General features: G+C 40.5%; 1 protein-coding gene and 2 long non-coding RNA genes across 3 annotated transcripts in view; 1 reads left to right on the forward strand and 2 right to left on the reverse strand.

Annotated features, from left to right (window-relative positions):
• The window catches only part of RUNX1T1 (RUNX1 partner transcriptional co-repressor 1), a 218,024-nt gene that overhangs the window by 181,327 nt on the left and 23,989 nt on the right, over nt 1–12,708 (reverse strand).
• LOC145720934 (uncharacterized) overlaps nt 1–12,708 on the reverse strand; it is a 50,750-nt gene that overhangs the window by 30,706 nt on the left and 7,336 nt on the right. Inside the window, exon 2 of the long non-coding RNA XR_014144286.1 lies at nt 1,303–1,383. This is a non-coding gene — a long non-coding RNA (uncharacterized LOC145720934). The remainder of the gene's footprint in view (nt 1–1,302; nt 1,384–12,708) is intronic.
• LOC145720936 (uncharacterized) overlaps nt 9,989–12,708 on the forward strand; it is an 11,206-nt gene continuing 8,486 nt past the window's right edge. Inside the window, exon 1 of the long non-coding RNA XR_014144289.1 lies at nt 9,989–10,116. This is a non-coding gene — a long non-coding RNA (uncharacterized LOC145720936). The remainder of the gene's footprint in view (nt 10,117–12,708) is intronic.

Below are 12,708 nucleotides of genomic sequence, written 5' to 3' on the forward strand. Positions count from 1 at the left end.
CCACCACCACCAGCACCACCACCACCAGCACCACCACAAGCACTTTTTCACACCAATTCCCTATCACATACCCAATGCACATGACATCTTTAGTTGCGTGGCGCATGTAAATCAAGATGAGAGCTTAAAGAGTTAAAATGACCTTTCAAAGACCTCAGTCACTGTCTTTCTGTAAATTGATTTCCCCCATATTTCAGCGACATACATTCCTTGTCTACTGAACTCATGAAAAAGTGCAGTTCTGTCACAAATGCATCCTTTCTGCACATATATCAATAATGATGAGGACTACAAGACACATCCTAAAGGGAAAAACATTCGTCAAACAACTGGCAATACCTACACACAACTGTGGTTGCAGAAAACTGGCAGATAATGTTTCAAAACACCATCTGTGAGGTGTACAAACTCTGTGACCAAGCACAGCCTCTTCTGCCTGTCCTACCCAAATAATGTGCACAAATCAGCCAGCTGGAGGATCTCTATCTGCCCCATCTTTTTTTATCTGGAGAGGGGCTGCTCAAAGTAGGCACAGGGCAATCCAGACAGTTCTTGAGAACAGCAGAAGCAACCCGAGTCTCTCCACCAGGCTTCTCCCAGCCTTCTTTCTCCACAAGCAGAGACTTCACTGGCAACCATCACAGAGACACTCCAGGCTCCAAAGATAACATGTTTCAGAGGAAACTGACACACACTCAATTTCCAGGACCACAACAGCTTCGGCAATCCAGCAGACCTTTTCTTTTTAATTAACTGATTTCAATTATTTGCCCGATGACATCTAAGGACTGTTGATTTAGGGCAAGACTGAAATTATTTGTAGTTCCAAAGCTTCCTTCACTTTCTCTGACATAAACAGCTTTTTAAAGAGACCTTATCCCAGGATTCTGCCATAATCTGAAAACTCTCTCCGCAGATGAAATTTGCAGGATACAAGGTACAGATGACAGTCACAAAATCCATCACAGAAACAATACTTCTTACTTGAGCTAAATCCCTCAAGAAAATTGCTGCTCTGGGCAAACATACGTGGCTGTAGCTTCCCCTCTGCCTTTAAAACACACCTCCCAAATTCTCAGAGCAGAGCCTCCACACCCTGTACCCCTGTATCTAGATCTTGATGGCTCTCTTTCCGCCACCTTCCACACCTCACCTCTGTCACCCCCAGCCTCTGCCTGCCCATGCAAAATCCGGTCCGGCGTGGGGCAGAAGGTGTTCTCCATGCATAATAAAAAGTAAGCTTTCTTCATTTCAAAATCAGGGAAAGAGAGAGAGAGAGAGCGCGCAGCAGGGCTAACTCACCAGGCATCCTTGAATCCAGCGTCCACACGGAAAGTGACTCTCTCCTAAAATCCAGCGGGATCGGGGCTCATGCCTCCTGTTCTGGAATGAGCACCAGCAGAGAGAGGAGGGCCGTCAGAAGGGGCTGGGGCAGCATAGCCCGAGGCAGGGTGCTGGGCGCGTGCGCCTGCCAGGCAGAGACAGATGGAGAGCTGACACTCCGGATTGCACTTGGAGCAGAAATGTGGATGATGACAGGAGCACATGTGGCCTTGAACCCAGCCCTGTCTCCTCAGGCAGAACAATGACAGGGATGTGTGTGCAAAGTATTGCAACCCTTACCTCCCCTTACCCACTCTACCTCTCTGGGCAAGTTCCAGAGCACCAAAGAACAGAAAGTAAAACGCAGAATGATAAGCTAAACGCTGAATAATTCATTCATCACCACCCCCATCCCGTTACAAGTTAACCCTTATTTTGCCAAAAGAATGGAAAGTAGACTGGCCCCCTACCACTGCTCACAATGAAACGGCTTCCCTTCCATCTTCTATTAACAGCCATAATTGGAAACTCTATTAAAAATCAAACGTAGGCACAAACCTCAAAGCTTGTTTATTGAACTGGAAATCCAAAACAGTAAAAAAAAACATTTTTTTTAAGACTTTGTATTTTGTGCCAGTTTATCCTACTGAACAAAGTATCCGAATCATTCCCTTTGTCAGCTTCTCAGTGGTATGTGTAAAATAGAACACTTTTTAGAAGCAGAAGCAGACCACTTTTATTTTACTAGAGTGCTTTTAACCCCCTGGGATCCCTGCGTTGATATGCTCCAAACATTTTCAGCTTACTCTCCTCTACCTTGCGTAGAGATCCATGCGAGATGAAAACAAAATCTTCACTGTAAAGCCTTTTCAAAAGCTGAACAATCACATCCTCCTGATTTCTGATTTTTTGCACACCCTTAAATGTTTATCCTTCCCATGAATAACACATACCCAGCCAGGTTCAATGGACTCTTCCCCATAAGCTTTAATGGACACCATGATATATAAAACTACAAGCCTTTGTTACAGTGCTTTATCTAAAGCTGGCTATTTTCCTCTCAGCGGTCCCTCTTTAGTCCTTTGTAAAACATCCTTGCCTCATAGCAGAAACATACGCCTGCCTGCCTTGCATGCCTTTTCCAAACACAAAATGCCAGGCAGAAGGAAAATACTGTTCGCTTCTAAAACTCTTCTTCATTTTAACACTTGCAAATCTTTCCTAAGGTCTGTGTGTTATTTGTTTTAACAACAGGGCACACAATGAGACAGATTCCGCAGGCTCTACCTTTCCAATGTATGGTCAATCCACTATAAACACAGAAACAATTCCACTCAGGAGTCTCTGCCCAGCCCGCAAGCTCAATGCTTATGACAGACAGGAGCATCCCCTTTAACTCTTGCTGTCCCTTCACGGTCTTCGACATGTCCTCTGCTTATACTACTTTCCATATGCTTTTAGCCCTTGTCAGATTGATTTTTTTTTCCCTACTTGCTGCCTCAAAGAAATCTCAAAAACCCATCTGAAAAACAGAGGCAGCGACTGTGATTTCTACCTACTCACCCTTCCTACACCTCTCCCCAAGAGTACACACAACCGGTTTCAAAGTACACCTACATGCATGCACACACCCTACACAAACTAAAAATAAATCATCTCTGGTAAACAGCGTCAATCAATAAGCATGTCTACAGCCCCTAAATACTGCACCCAGGAAGCGTGGCTTCATCTAGTGAACCCCTCAAAAATCCATCACTGTCAGAGACAACTTGTAAAAAGACTACAATTCATAATGATTACTCTGTTCTGTCACTAATAGTATACTGCACCCTATTTATGAGGCCAATCTTTTTGTTCATCTTAGTTAGATGTCACTTGTAATGAGGTTCTGTGTAATGGATTTCAGTACAGTTAAGCACCAAGCTCAAACATTCTTCTGACAGAAAGCTTTATAGTAGGCATGAGTATGATAATCAATTAAGTCCTGCTATAAGGGCCTTTCTGGAATCCAGCATCCTGAGTCTGTGGATGTTCATTTTCAAAGAGAGTTATTTTTTTTAAAGCCACTCAATGCTACGTGTCACTGATTTTTTTTAATACTATACCTACGTTAGGAATAAAACATTTTCACAGTGGGAGACCCAACTTTCATCAATATGCACGGTGAATCACTTCTGAAATAGAAAATCATATGACAAAAATGCAATACACTTTAAGAAAACTGGATGATATCCAGGTTTAAAACTGGGTCTTAATACTGGTACACGGCAAGTTCCTACACCACTGCTCAGAACACTGAACTTCCATATGCTGTGTGATTATATATCTTTTCTATGTGTAAAAAAAGCTTTTTAAGCTGTTCTCTGACTACAGTAATTGCCACTTTAAATTGATCCACGTCAACAAAACCCAGATCCCTGGAGATTCTCACCTAGAAGTCTGACTGTAGAAAGGGCCTAACTGAATGGTGTGCATCTGAGATGAGTTCAGCATTTTTCTCAAGAAACCGGTCCCCTCCTCTTCTGCTTTCATCCACGGAAGCAAGCAAAGCGGCAACCCCATTTGGCAGTTCTCCCTAAACAGAGAGACCTGGATACATAGTTCTGTACAGTTACTTAGACAGAAATAACTTTCCCTTTAATAAAAGGAAAAAGAAAGAAAGAAAGAAAGAACGAGCTTAGGGAGCCAAAATCTCTAACATCCAAATTGTATAATAAAAATAGACAATCAATAAGATGATGAATGCATTTATGTAGGTGAATGGGGGGAAAAAAAGAGTATGTACTGAATACGTACTACAAAAGTTTTCTCCAGTACAAAAACACTGCCCTGCATCACCATGAGGAAACATACTTTTTTAAAACTTAAGATAGGGGCGCCTGGCTGGCTCCATCATCGGAAGAACATGTGACTCTTGATCTCAGGGTCATCAGTTTGAGCCCCACGTTGGGCATAGAGATTACTAAAAAAAAAAATAAACTTGAAAAAAATACTTAAAATATATTCAGAACAATAACAGAGACTACACTGCTGACCAACTAAGTGCTTCCTCAGGAGAGCCATGTCAGTTAATGCATGTCTTTTAATTAAGAACACAGAGCTTTTTGAAGGTGATTTTTTTTTTTTTTTGTCACTTTCTGAATTGGGAAATTTAGTCAACGACTTAACGTCAGGCTCCCCCTGAAATACATAAATTGGTTTTTGACAATAAAGTTGGATCCTTCACTAGAAGGGCATTATGGTATTGCCTTCCTCCCAGGTATCTTTCACTTATTTCCAAAACAGACCAGCCCTGTCCTACAGATTTTTCCTTTGTTCAAGCCTGACTTACCAACAGGGACTATCAGTCTACTGAAATCGTCTGCAGTTAATGAAAGCTCTCTACACCCGTGAAGGGCGAATGCCAGTTAAAGCTTTTCCACAGGTCTTCTCAACTTTCCTCTCGGCTCTTAGCAGGCTGTTGTGATACATTGTGACTTCACACAGTGGGTATTAAGTGAGTTAATTCAAAGGAGCTGAAACCTCATTGATCCTAATTGAAAGCAATACACCCAACCAAATACTTTCCTACCCCATCTGCTCTGGCCTGCCACCAGCTATTCAATACAAGAGAATTAATAGTTTCAGATATTCTAACCGACCCAATAAAGGCACTCATTTAAGCAGGGCTGCATTAACAAAGTGAAAAAACAAGGGTAAAATGGGTTCAAATGGAGCATTTTACTCCTAGTTGGCTTTAACAAAGCTGAATAAGGCTTATTCTGACTTTTTATGTGCAAGACTTGATAAACTGAATGAGAAGGCACTCAATGATCAGCCAACGAGCATTGATGAATGGTCATTAAGACCCCCCTGCTCTTAGGGGAGACCCTTCCACAAAGTGGCACACCAGCTTGAAAGGGCAGACTCACTAATGTCCAGATTTCTCCGCTTGCTTGTTCCACTTTCAATTGCAGACCACTGGCCACCAAATGAGGCTGACATATTGGAAAATAATGTTTTATGGGCGAGTGGTAAAAAATAAAATGGAGGCATTAGCTCTGCTTTCAAATTCAAATCTGCTAGTTTTGTCAGACCCCAAAGGTTTTGATTTTCCACCCAGATGGAAGCTATTAGTGTTTTCTAAAGGCATCCCACTGACAGGGCAAACCTACCTAATGTGTGAGCTGTTGGGCTAAGGGAGATGGACCTCTCTTTTGGATGATTTCCTAACTTCTCATCACTTTGACAGTCAATTAAATAGATACAACACCTAATAAAAATGTACATTAATTTGTTGCTGCCACTGAAAGACATGTGAAACTGTATTAAGTAAAAGCCATAGTAGATTGTCTTCTGACAAACATAAATCCAATTATACTTTGTCTGCCAGAGAAACAACTGGTTTATGTTTTACTTAGGCTACAACATAAGATGCAGCCAATGACAAAGAAATGAGTGGAGTAGGAAAAAAAAAATTAAGTTAAAAAGTTCACTGAAGTATTCCATAAAGGTAAGAGCTTAGCTGTCACTTTAACTCCTTTATATAAACGTCTGTTGTAAACAGCCAGCTACATTCACACTATTTCCCTCAAATATTTCCTTTTGAGGAAATGATTGGCAAGCATTTGCGCCTCAACTCCCAGCCAGCCCACAGAAGAGCTCGCAAGAACTTTACTTAAATGACAAGGGAACAGGGGACATGACTACCATCTTAAGAATTTGAAGGGTGTACAAACATCATGGGGTCAAAGGGTTATTTAGGGCTGTCCAAGAGGGCCTAAGTGCTAGCAGTAAGATGGAATCAAGCAAAAGAAAGCATGCTAGATAGAGGAAGCTTGTCTTAAGAGGTGATTATAACAGGCATCACAGAAGCAGAAAAGCTTCACTGCCTAGATCATTTGCAAGTAGACGACAAAGCACTACACAACACAGTGTCCCATAGAGAACACGCTGCGTGGTCTGTCGAGAAATCCTCATCTACTATGGCAAGTGGCAGGTCGAGAACTAGAAGTCATGACCCTTTCCCTTCACCTATGACATATCAAACTCAAGGACTCAGGTCACTTTGATTTTTGTTATCTCCATCAGTTAGAGTGAGTTACCAACGTGCACTAAAACTGTAATTTGAACATTCCAATCATAATGTATTTTTAAATAATAGTGATTTCCTAAACTGATAAGCCAAACAGTTTCTTAGGGGCTTTTTTTCCCCCCATCTTCAATGTCTACAGAATAAAATGTTACCTACATAATTCCAACAATTTTTCAAGCAATGTATTTGATGGTTTTTTTTGTTTTTTTGTTTTTTTGGTGGGCAGCAAAGTAAGGTTTTTTTTTGAGAAATAGCAAAGTGATAGTACAAAGCTCCCAAGGAGGGAGGGGACCCGAGAGGGTTGCCCCAATGTATTTGATTCTTAACTCTGGCTAAAGTATAATATTCTCTACATAGGAATGAAAAGATGTGTATTAGTAATTGAAGTATGTGGGGCACATGTATGCGTGTTTCTGCAAAATGAAATCTGTTTAAGATAAAATATCACTTGCTGGAAATAAAGCTTATATTTGTAATTATTATAAATTTTTTCTGATGGGGCCGATGCCTTTAAAACATCACAACATATTGTAATTCTTTTCTACCAACAACTTTTGACTTTTGATGCCAAATCTTCAAAAACAGTCTGAAATGCTACAACAGACTTAGCACTTGCACTTACTGAATGTTATATTATTGAAATGCAAACTTCAAACCTAACTCATATCGTTAAATACAAATTACTCCATAGGCACCAGCAAGGGGTTAAATTATCTTAAAATTTTTGAAGGAACACACTTCCTTAGTAACCCACAAGGCTGAACACTCGCTGTATTAACTCTGTCTTTTCCAATAACAGCATTTTCATACAAAAGCAATCAATCTTAGAAAGCACACCCTTGCATGCAAAATCTGTAAATAAGTTACCATTTATACTTTCCTCAAATTTTTTCTTCTAACTACCAGAATCGCTCCGCTAATATAGGAGACACCCTAACTACCCATCCCTTATCCCTTATCCATTTGACAAGGACTGTAACACTATATGGAAAACCTTTGTTTCAATGTCACCACCTCCCCAGCCTGACTAATGGCGAGTTAGTTTTGTTAAAACGCAAGGGTGATGGCGTATGCTCCAATGAACTTTCCCTCCTCTCGGCACCAGAGACAAAAACCTGCAGCTCTGCTCTGTGCAGGAAGCCATCTGGACAGCTTTCCCTCAAAGCCCAGCCCACACCACACTGCAGGCAAAATCGGAGGGCTCGAGAGCTCTGTGGGGCTATTCATGACATACCAATTTCACATTTTCTGCTTGTACGCTTGCAACAATAAATGCTAATGAGGACTATGAATGACAATTTTAAAGACAATAAAAAGGTCTCCAAATCCCTTGCATATGGAGACACTGTTTTCAAAACTTCACCTTCTGTTACAGAGCTGTTAGAGTCTAAAGGAGAAAAAAAGAATAACCTAAGGAAAACAATAAGATGATCAAAGCACAACCGAATCCTTAAGATTTCCAAAGAAAGCAATCTGTGTAAACCCAGGGAACAACAGATCTCACCACCCCCATGAGCAGCCCTATGAATTCATGAGGCACCTTTAATCTCTACCACCTTTGCCTTCTGTCGACGTGCAGCTTAATAAAAGTACTTCCTGCTAAACACTGACTTTTTTGGAGCCTGGGAATTCTAAGGGCAGCATTTGTCCAAAAATAATTATAATCACATCATCATCATCCTTTGGCATAATATTTAACAACTCCACATATCTTTAGATAAATGTAAATGCAAATTGCTGCTCTACGGATAACATCTATTCTTAAAAACAATGCAATGATTCTGGATGGTGAAATTACAAATCATGTTTATTTTCCTTTTTAAATTTTTCTGTTTTCCAAATTTTCTAAAATGAGCATATATTACATTTTGAAACAGAAAAAAAAAAACAAAACAATAAATATTACTTTCAATGCAATGAAAGAACTGAACAAAAGACAGGTAAGTGTTTTGACCTAGATAGGAATTAAACCATTTTGCAAAACAAAAATAAAAGATTCATCTTCCTATAAATTGTATAAAGGGTATCCTTTTCATTAACATGGATTAAAACACTTTCAACAAAATCCACCAGGTGGAGCAAATACACAGCAATAAAAAAAAGTCCCAGAATTTTTTCATTTTTTTTTTTTTTACCTCTAACAAACTCTCCCCTTCTATCTCTCCACATTCAGTTTATCAAAAGCTATGCACACGCACTAAATTTGCCACATTTGTAAACAAATTCAAATGCACTCAAAAACGATTTTTAGCTACCATGGATTCCATTACAAATTTTCATTACAAAACCACTTTATTTGTTCAAATAATACCCAGCGCAGTATATCTGTTTTTTCACCAAGGTAAATTTTTTAATCAATGTTTTGCTCTGACCTACTGGCTTTCATCATGCATGCCCCTTCCCCACACAAACCAGGCAGAATAGAATTTTATGCTGTATATTCTTAAATACACTGAATAGTGGTTAAAACCTATAGACCTCAGCTCAATTCCTTTACTCTGTATGGAAATTTAACTTCTCACTCTGACTTTTCATTATGTGTATTCTTAACTGTATACACCGAAATCTTATTAAACTCTGAGAATACTGTGACTTTTTTACTCATTATATCACAATGTCCTGTCTTCATTCCTGACGCAGCCCATAATTACCAACAGAATACGGTTTTTTCCTTTTTCTAGAGGTATTCACCTCCTCCCATTTTCTTCTTCCACAGATCCACTTTTTTCTTGCCATTTCACTCCACACTTACTGAGCACACTCGGCGCCAGGCACCAACCCCGCTTTCTTGTTCGCATTTTCTTCTGTAATTCCTGACGCCACCTGCAAACCACAACTTTCTCCATTCGCTTTTCAGAGTCCTCCAAGCTTTTCTCACATTATACACTCTCCGCTGCCAAGGCTTAATGCTACAAATAACACTAATATTACTCACATTCAAGAAAGCTCCAGTGCGGACAGAACTACCAAGAAGTTAGAGCTGGAAAGCAGGGTACCCCGCGTCTATCACGTGGAGGAGGACACCAGTGAAGAACACTGCCTGTGGCTTAAAATATACTTATATATTTTCTTTTTTCCTATTTATATGGATGTGGAAAAGAGAAATGCTCTGAAAGAAATGCACCAGGCTGATACATAAATAAACACGCACATGCCCGAGGATACACATAACACTTCCGGCAGAGCGGTTTATGCTGGTGCATAACAGACCACGGTGAGGCCAGCTCCCTCACAAGATGCACGGGGCTAATCCAATTATTTAAATGATCATATACTTTTCACTGGAGTGGGATATAAATACATAAAATATCGACATTACCTCCATAAGTACAGTGCGAAAAGGAAGTTTTTAGATTCATCCCTACCAAACTCTTCCCTCGCAAAGGTGATTCCTTTCTTCTTTGCAAAGAATGGAATCAATTCCCTGGAGCTGTGCTGGTACACAAGGCAGAGGCATACGCTGCCCTCTTTATCTACCCACAGCTCCCATTAGCATTAATGACACGCACGTACGTGTATCAGAAGGGTAAATGCCCTTAAGTCTGCATGACAGAATCCGCATGAAGTAGTTGGAAAAACCAAATCACTGAACATGTAGTCACACTTTCCCCTCCCTTTGCAGGAAACCCCACCACCGCCACCACCTCTGCTCCCCCACCCACCGTGCGGACATTTCATCAGCCCACATGTGGATAAAGAACCTGCTGGATTTCCTCTTGGTAAGATAACATCTTGTTATACTCTGGGGATCTCCTGAATAGCTCCATCTCCAAGCATTCCTAAGAATATTTATCCTATATATGGGGCGCCTGGGTGGCTCAGTCGTTGGGCATCTGCCTTCGGCTCAGGTCATGATCTCTGGGTCCTGGGATCGAGCCCCGCATCAGGCTCCCTGCTCCGCGGGAAGCCTGCTTCTCCCTCTCCCCCTCCCCCTGCTTGTGTTCCCTCTCTCGCTGTGTCTCTCTCTGTCAAATAAATAAATAAAATCTTTAAAAAAAAAAAAGAATATTTATCCTATACTATCCTCAAATTGGCCACACATCGCTGTCCAAATATTATTTGTCGGCCACCCCCAGCTTCATCAAAGGGTGTGGCTCTTCCCACAGCAAATGCTCAAGTCCATGTTCAAGTTCCAAGGACAGGGAAAAAAAAAACAAAACAACCCAACCTTAAAAGTTCTATCACCTTTGCTTAAAGATGAACTGTTCTCGTGGACAGATTAAGGTTCTAAAACTGCCTCATCAAAACAACCTCTGAAACTACTAGTTCCACACTGAGCTACTCCTGAGTCTGACCTAAAAGGGCAACTCACAGAGGACACGCTATAACAGGAATTAGGAAAACAAGAACCCATTAACTAAGCCCAGTTCTCCCCTGGTTAATATCTGTTGCCGTTGACAGAGACAATGTTTCAGAGCAAGGCCAGAGTATAAAATGAAAGAGCCAGATTTTTAAATTCGTTTAAAAAAAAAAAAATTAAGTGTATCTGTCAGTGTAGTCCAGAAGGAGAGAGCCGGGACACAGCACTGGCAGGAACCTCAAATTCCTGACCAAACCCTCTTCCACACAATGCCTCCAGAAAGAAAGGAACCCAGGGCGGGAGCCAGCCTGACGCTGGCGGACAGACAGGGCTGGCCTTGCAGGATGTCAGAACGCCAGGCGGCTGCAAGAGATACTGGGTGTTCACACACTCTCAGGCTGACTGTTTTGCTCTTCAGGTAATTAAACAAGGAAGCAGGGCTCTGGGTATGAGCCTGACCCTGAAGCCGGGGCTCCATGGTTCTGCATATCAACTTCCGCAAGAACTGCCCGGGGCATCAACAGAACATTCTCCTCTCACTCTCTCTCGTTTCCTTCTCCACCTCTTCCTAAAGCTGACCCAGAAACAAATCCTCCCTACAAAAACATCCATAGAAAGGTCTGAGTCTATTTGTAATAAAAACCTCTGTGCTGTTGCTGTTCCCGGTCACTACCCACCCCCCCCAATTTTAAAAAGCCAAAATTAACCTAATGCAGGAACTCCGTAAAAATTTATATATAACAAATCAGTGCAAAACACTGTCTTAATTAAGATGGGTTATTCAAAGAAAATAATACCCAAATAATAACCCTGTTTTCTTTAGCCTGTGTGCTTGATTAAAGTGTAAATCTGCAAATTCAAAAAAAAAAAAAAAAAAAGCTCCCCAAGAAATGATTTTGATAGTCCGGTTCACAAATTAAACATTTGTTGTGTTGTACAATTAATATTGTTATTTTCAGTTTGGGTAATGGGCATTATGGCAAGTAAATACCACCTATGATCTGGTTTAGTATGTTTCTTCAAAAATCTCATTTAAGCAAAACTATATTTGTATACAAAGAAAGTCACCATTAAAAATCAGGAATATAAAAAATATCCCTCAAAAGAAATGAAAGTGGTACGCTTATACAAACACACACACACACATACACACACACATTAAGCAATGATTAGAATCACATAAATAATATATTCTTCCTTCATCTCAAAATCCATAGAGTAAAATATTGGCTGAAAGAGACAGAGACCAAAGGAGAGAGGAATACAAAAGCATGCCTGCTTGTCTGTGTTCAACACAAAGAACATTAAATGAAAACAACTGGCATGCTGCCAAATTCCTATAGAGGCAAAGAGATTCAAATAAATTGATTTCACGCATCACACTGACCTGGGATCAGTGTGCAGTGTTACAATAAGCTCAAAGCTCCATGTGGGGTAAAGCCCATTAATGCTATCAGACCCCTCAAACATGACCAAGAAAAACTAAAAATAAATGCAGAAGCTCTCAAAAACCAGCAATTTTACTTGAGAAAATAACTTTCCTCTTTTCCTAATAAAGATAACCAATATTTAAGGGTGCACAGCACCATTTAAATTAACTTTTAAAAAAAATCACCCTTTTCTAAAATACAAATGTAGCTACTGAGACCCATACAGTATCTACAAATTGGAACTATATCAATATGTCACCCCATGATATGAACACAAATACACACCACCCTGCAACAGAAGTTTCTTCTGTCATAATTGTCTCCCACGCTATTCCCCTTGCATTTTTAAGACAGCTAATGGATCTTTTTTAATTATTATTTATGACGACTACTGGACCCTTCTTAGTATTTTCCTTTAGTGGCTTCTAAGAGCAAGCACTCCCCAGCTGTCCTAAATCCGCCCACCCCTCACAAAGGCAAGCATTACAGGAGACCAACTTCAAACCAGATTCTAGAGGACCAGGCGTTATGCCTATTTTGGATATGCTTCAAAATACTGGGGGGAAACATAGCAGTGTTTT

Source organism: Leptonychotes weddellii, chromosome 4 (genome assembly GCF_054177405.1).
Source record: "Leptonychotes weddellii isolate Sample4059 chromosome 4, ASM5417740v2, whole genome shotgun sequence".
In the NCBI taxonomy this organism is placed as follows: domain Eukaryota; kingdom Metazoa; phylum Chordata; class Mammalia; order Carnivora; family Phocidae; genus Leptonychotes; species Leptonychotes weddellii.